The sequence below is a fragment of the Brienomyrus brachyistius genome, unplaced genomic scaffold, assembly GCF_023856365.1.
Source record: "Brienomyrus brachyistius isolate T26 unplaced genomic scaffold, BBRACH_0.4 scaffold34, whole genome shotgun sequence".
Classification (NCBI taxonomy): Eukaryota; Metazoa; Chordata; class Actinopteri; order Osteoglossiformes; family Mormyridae; genus Brienomyrus; species Brienomyrus brachyistius.
Window position 1 is genome coordinate 433,667 of NW_026042309.1, and position 6,342 is coordinate 440,008.

The window sequence follows — 6,342 nt, forward strand, 5'->3', positions numbered from 1 at the left end:
GGTGTGATGATCTTTGTTCTAACAGCCAGTTCTTCATTTCCTCCAGTGTCTGAACAGCCTGTGATTCCCCAGCTTCTCTCCTCTCTATCATCACTTACTGTAGTTGTTCCATGAGATCTGCAGACTGAGCATTTTTATCTTTTCTGTTCCAGTGCTTAGAGTGAATGACATGGACTCGGCCTCCACACTTATCAACAAGTTCCTTCAGATCCTTGTTCTCCTTCACATATTCCTCAATGGTTTGGTTTTCTTTAAGCTCATCAGTATGTGTGAAGAGGACACCTGTGTGTTTCAGGGCACAATTCTTACTTCAGAAGGTGCTTTGGGAGAGAAACATGATATCAGTTACCATGAATGTTATACATTTGTGTCAGTTTGATTGAAGACTCATAGCAATGTGCTACAATCAAGCCTGTCAGCAGGAGGCACCGTGAATGTGGTTATAATTAACACGAACATGCCATATTACTGTGGAAATTCTCCAGCAGGTCTTTAGCATGTCTTGGGTGCAGCTACTTTATTCTGTCAGCAGATGGCAGTGCAGAGCCACACAAAGCATGAGCGCATGGGAAAGAGACTGACAGTCAGAGGTACTTATTCAACTCATTTTATTACTGAACACAGATATTTCATCTGTCTGCTTATCCAAAGGAAAACCTCATTTCTATACATAGTTTGTTTACCTGAACACTGACAGAAAAGCTTAGACATGCAGCCACTCTTAGCAATTTCACGACAGATGCTTCTGTCCAGCTCAGTGGATGTCAGTCTGGCTCAGGGGTCGGCAACCGAATTGAGAAGAGCCACTTTTCGGAAAAGAAGCCAGAGAATTTTACTGGAAACAAACATTTATTCTAAACAGATTAGCGACTTTCTATACATACCAACGACAGAGTAAAACAATTTTCAATGTTTCATGGACTTTTGAACAAAAAGTCTGCCATAATTTTATGAATCATATCGTTTTCTTTTCTTTATATTAACAGGTTAAGGTGTTTCGTTACTCTGATAAAACACTCAGCCAGATGCTCTTTCCAATTTTGTAATGAACTGTATGCCAAAACAAAATGTTCACGTAAGCGTGTCAACTTTCAACTTATTGACGCAAAACAAACAATATGTTTTGACCCTTTCGGCTCTCCGTACGGAATGAGGTTTTGGGGTAGAGCGGTCTGGATGCTGACAGAGGACACGCGCTTTCAGACCCCTCCTGCAGTCAGGTTGTCCTGGCATATCTGCAATCGAGAGACCGTACTCGGTCCGGGCGTCCAATTTGCAAAGTTATGTGCTAGAGTAATCCTGTGCGCAATTAGGCATGTATTTTAAACATTTTCCACTAAAATGCATCCCTAACAATCCATAAACCATTGAGATTATTCACATTAGACAGAAAACAAAGCATATATATTCGCTTCCGCAATGATCCACTCACTAGCGTTATAGGGGAAAATATATGTATTTATTATAAGCCTATAAATTAAGGAATGGAAATTCACTTAAAAAATGCAATATGCTGTTTATTAAGAAGATAATTGCTTCATATTTTTGCATTTTGTATTCAAAAAAAGTTGTATAGGTATGTCGAGCTCCGTCAAAACAGTTGGATTAGAATGAGCCCATTATGTAACTGGAACCCCTCTCACATGTAAACACAGTGACGCGCTACAGCACTGGTTTGTCGTCTGAGGCTATGATACTGACCACAAACACATTCTCAAATTTCACTGCACCAATCACAGCATATGCAGGCAGAAAAATGACAGCAAACAACATTCAGCATTAGACTCTAAAACCGTCTGTAATGTCTGTGTTTATCCAGTGGACCATGAACTAAAATAGGCTTTTTATTGCCCAATTTTTATATTAGGTGAGACTAAAAATTTAGAAATATCTACATGCACAAGTAGTTTTTCCTGATAAGAAGGATGACATCAAGACTGTCAGCATTTACACATCAGATTATGACACATCTGAGTAGCCCAGACTGTCTGGAAAACAAAGCCATACAGCATATGTGGCTGACTAATGTACATACAGTGTCCATCCATCCACATGCGGGTCATTGTTGCAGGGGAGCCTGGGCCCATCCCAGCCAGCACAGGGCAGGGGTTCACCCTGGGTGTGACGTGCATCAGAAATACCAGTTTAAAGTGATCAATATATTAAAGAGTCTGGGACATGTAGAATATTACTGTATATTTCCAAAATTTAATGATGAATTAAGATTTCCTTTGCTTTGAGAAATTTAAACAGAAAGTTATAACTCTGTTCTGTTATGTTTCAGTCTGAGCCTCTTTTGTCTGTGAATATACTTTGACCCATCGACTGTATAAAACATGGACACTTGTCTGCACTGCCTTCTGTTCTTAGGAAGTGAAGCAAACCCTCAGCATGTTGTCAATTTTGGTGCATGCAAGGTCACAGAGAAAACATTTTCAAGAACCAGAACCTTTTTTCAGGAACCTGGAACCTCTATCATATTCTCACCTCAGGAACTTGGCCCGATTGTAGGTCCTAGGAGGTTGTTCCTGAATTTTTTTTTTAGTTCCTACTCCAGAAGATGTACTTTTCACTCAACCAAGAGCTACTGGGTGGGGCTTATAGTGATAAACTTTGCTAATTGGTTGACCACAAGCCCCAGCGCCAACTTGTGGGAAAAGAGAAGTGGAGCAAAAATTGAGCAGATGGATTTTTTTGTACATCAGTTACATTAAAGGCATTGTCACGGGACGCGGTCGGGCGAAGCGGCGATCGTGCATGCAAGCAGGCAGGAACGGGCAGACAAGCCGTAATCAGGGCAAATACGGGGTTTATTCTGGTTTCGGGGAACAGGGAACATCGGACACTGACTGACATCAATGACGGACAAAGGACTCGGGTAAGACACGTACTGAAATACACAGGACTGAGCAAATTAACTAGATACAGCTGGGTACAATCGGGAGAAAACACGTGGGTAATCAGGGGGTGTGGCACACAGGAGGAGCAGACGAGCCGGGCATGACAGAACCCCCCCCCAAAGGCGCGCTACTCCGGGCGCGCCAAGGAAGGGGGCGACGGACAGGACGAGGCAAAACAGGACCTGAAAAACAAAACAGAATCAATGACGCGGGACCGGGAACAAGACAGAGGCACAGAACACAGCCAGGGACAAGACAAAGGACAAAACCTGACAGAGGGTCGGGAAGGCAGACAGGCAAACCAGGAAGGGAGACACAGAAGGAACGGGCGGAACAAAGGGGCCAGGAGTGCAAGGCAGGTACACCGGGGCACAAGGAACAGAGACGGGCGGAACGAAAGGGCGAGCAGAAAACAGGGGCAGAGACAGGCGGGACAAAGGCAGGGGCGTAGGGAGACAAGGAGGGGGAACTAGGGGGAGCCCGAGGGAGACCCAGCGGGTGACGGGAGGTAGCCAGAGGGGCCGCAGGCGGCCGGGAGGCCGGAGCAGGAGGGGACCGTGGAGGGGCCGAGGAGACAGGGCGAGGGACCCGCGGAGGGGCCAGGGAGGGAGCAGGAGGGAGCACCGGGGAAGGGGACGAGGGAGCTGGAAGGGGCCAGGGCGAAGGCAAGGCGAGGGGGGGAGCCGCCGCAGGCGGCGACGTCCTCCGACGGGCCGAAGGTGGGGGCCCCGCAGGCGACCGAGGAGCCGCCGTCGGGGAGCCCCTCGGCGACCGACCAGGCCCTGGAGAGGGGAGCGAGGCGGGGCGACGAGGCCTCGGAGGGGGACCCGCAGGCGACGTCCGACCCGGAGGGCCAGGACCCGCAGGCGCCAACCGAGCCAGAGCGCAGGCGAGGCAGGGGGCAGGGCGGGCGGGACCCCAGCCCTGCGTCTGTGTCCCCTCCCCTTGCGGGACACAGACATATAGGCCTTAGTCCGGGGTCTCTCGCGCCGGGGCAAGGGCAAAGGTGTCACAAGTGTGATCCCCGAGGGGTCCCATTCCAGCTCGTCCACCTCCAAAGAGGGAGGAGCCACGATGGAGTCCTCCGGGACCACCTCGGGGACTAGGGCGACAGGAACTGGGGCACGGTCAGGGACCAGAACAGGGTCAGCCGGCTGTGGGGGCGCCGGCCCGGGAGCTGCTGGAGCGCGGTCAGGACTTGGAGCGCGGTCAGGACTTGGAGCGCGGTCAGGACTTGGAGGTGGCTGCAGTGGGGGCGCCGGCCCGGGAGCTGCAGGTGGCTGCAGTGGGGGCGCCGGCCCGGGAGCTGCAGGAGGCGAAGGGGGCTGCGCCGGCAGCGGCGGCCGCACGGGAGCGGGGTCCGCCGGCAGTAACGGAGGGAGGTCCTCTGTACTGGCGATCGCCGGTCTCCTCCGTCTCCCTCGCTGGCGCCTGGCGGTGGCGGGAGGCGGCGCGATGTCCGTGAAAACGGACGGCGGAAGAAAGGCTTCCGGCTCCGGGTAGTGGAAGAGCTCCTCGTCCTCGTCCTCACTAGAGAGCCAGTACTTCCACACGGGATCGGGGTCGCGTGTGGTCGGCCCCCGGGCTGGAGGTAGGGCGGGTACTTCCCTCTCGTCCTCCGTCGGGAGCCAAAGCCTGGAGAGCGAGCAGGCGCCGCGACGGATCGTCTCCTGCGGGACTCTCCTCCGTCTCCGCTTCTTCTTTTGTAGGTCCGTCATTCTGTCACGCTGCGTGATCACGGGCGAGGCAAACGGGCAGGAAGCAGGCGGACAGGCGCAATCAGGGCAAACAAGGGGTTTATTCTGGTTTCGGGGAACAGGGAACATTGGACACTGACTGACATCAATGACGGACAAAGGACTCGGGTAAGACACGGACTGAAATACACAGGACTGAGCAAATTAACTAGATACAGCTGGGTACAATCGGGAGAAAACACGTGGGTAAGCAGGGGGCGTGGCACACACGAGGAGCGGACGAGCCGGGCATGACAGGCATCAATGAGTAACTTTTTGCTTGTGTCCCCAAAGTTCTGCATCTGAAAATTCGATTGATAGCCAATATACTGTACGTCTGTCTAATATTAGTGGTTCCAGTCCTGAAACTTGCCAGCACTTATTAGTAGAATAACGTGACATCATTTTTAGTCTGTGGAGGTCAAGAGACTGTGGGAGGTTGAGAGTTTTGGGATCAGCAATATGTTATATGGGTATTTTTGGATTTTTCATGTTGCATTTCTGTAAAGGTACCTGCCATAGAGGTTGGTGTTGACAGTTTTCAGCTGGTTTCCAATAAATTATGTCCTCATATTATGTGGGTGATTCTTTCAGCTCAATGAGACAGTAGGAAATACACACAGGTGCATCCTGCCATTCTGATACTATTCTTTGGTAAGTTTTATATTTACAAAACACATAAAAATGACAGGGCTGAATTATTCTGTTGCCGGCCTGGGCGGGGATTATAACCACCACCAAGTGTTATAACAGAACCATGTCAGGACACTAGGGGGCACTAAAGCATTGGGTAAGGCGAGATATGGGAAAAGGAGAGAATACAGAAGTAAAAGGCTGAGTCTGAATGCATGTTATAACAGAAGCACGTCAGGACACTAGGGGGCACTAAAGCATTGGGTAAGGGGAGATACAGGAAAAGGAGAGGATACAGAAGTAAAAGACTGAGTCTGAATGCATCTGTGATCGTGGTCTGTTGGAAATTCTAAGATTCACAGCAGAATATTATACATGGGGTCAGAAGATTGGCAGCAGGAGCCTGTGAGTAGAAAACCAACATTAGTTTGAAAGTCAGAGGAAATACAGAGGATCTGGCAATACTAGGGCCTGCTACAGTAAGTGAGGGAGCTGGCCAGCTTACAGATGCGTTTCCAAGAGGGGAACAAAGAAAATAACATGAGAGGTGGAGCAGATATTTTCAGTAGAACCTCCAAGAAGCTTCAGTTTTGACAGGCCAAGCAGCTGGACTTAGTGTCTACGATGCTTTGAGTGATTTCGAGGAGCTTCAGGAATATCTGAAAAGACTGAGGAAGACCATTCAATTCGCTGATGTACATGACTGGGGAGAAAAGCAATGACATGCCGGTTTTGTCTGACGAACAGAAATAGTTTGCAGAGACATTTACATTTACAGTATTTGGCAGACGCCCTTAGCCAGAGCGACTTACATAAGTGCTTTAAGACGCTGTGATGAATTTTTCCGATACTAGCTAAATAAGGACCCAGGCTATGAATACCATCTATCTGAACACTGTTGAGAAAGTGCAACAATTATTATTTTTTTTTGTACACACACACGGAAAAGAGCTGAGTAAGAATACAGAGTACTACTTCAGGTATTTCTGAAAAGATGTTTCAGAAGTTTTGAGTTGTCGCTTGAAGACAGCCAAGGTTTCTGCTGTTCGGACATTAAGGGGGAGTTCATTCCA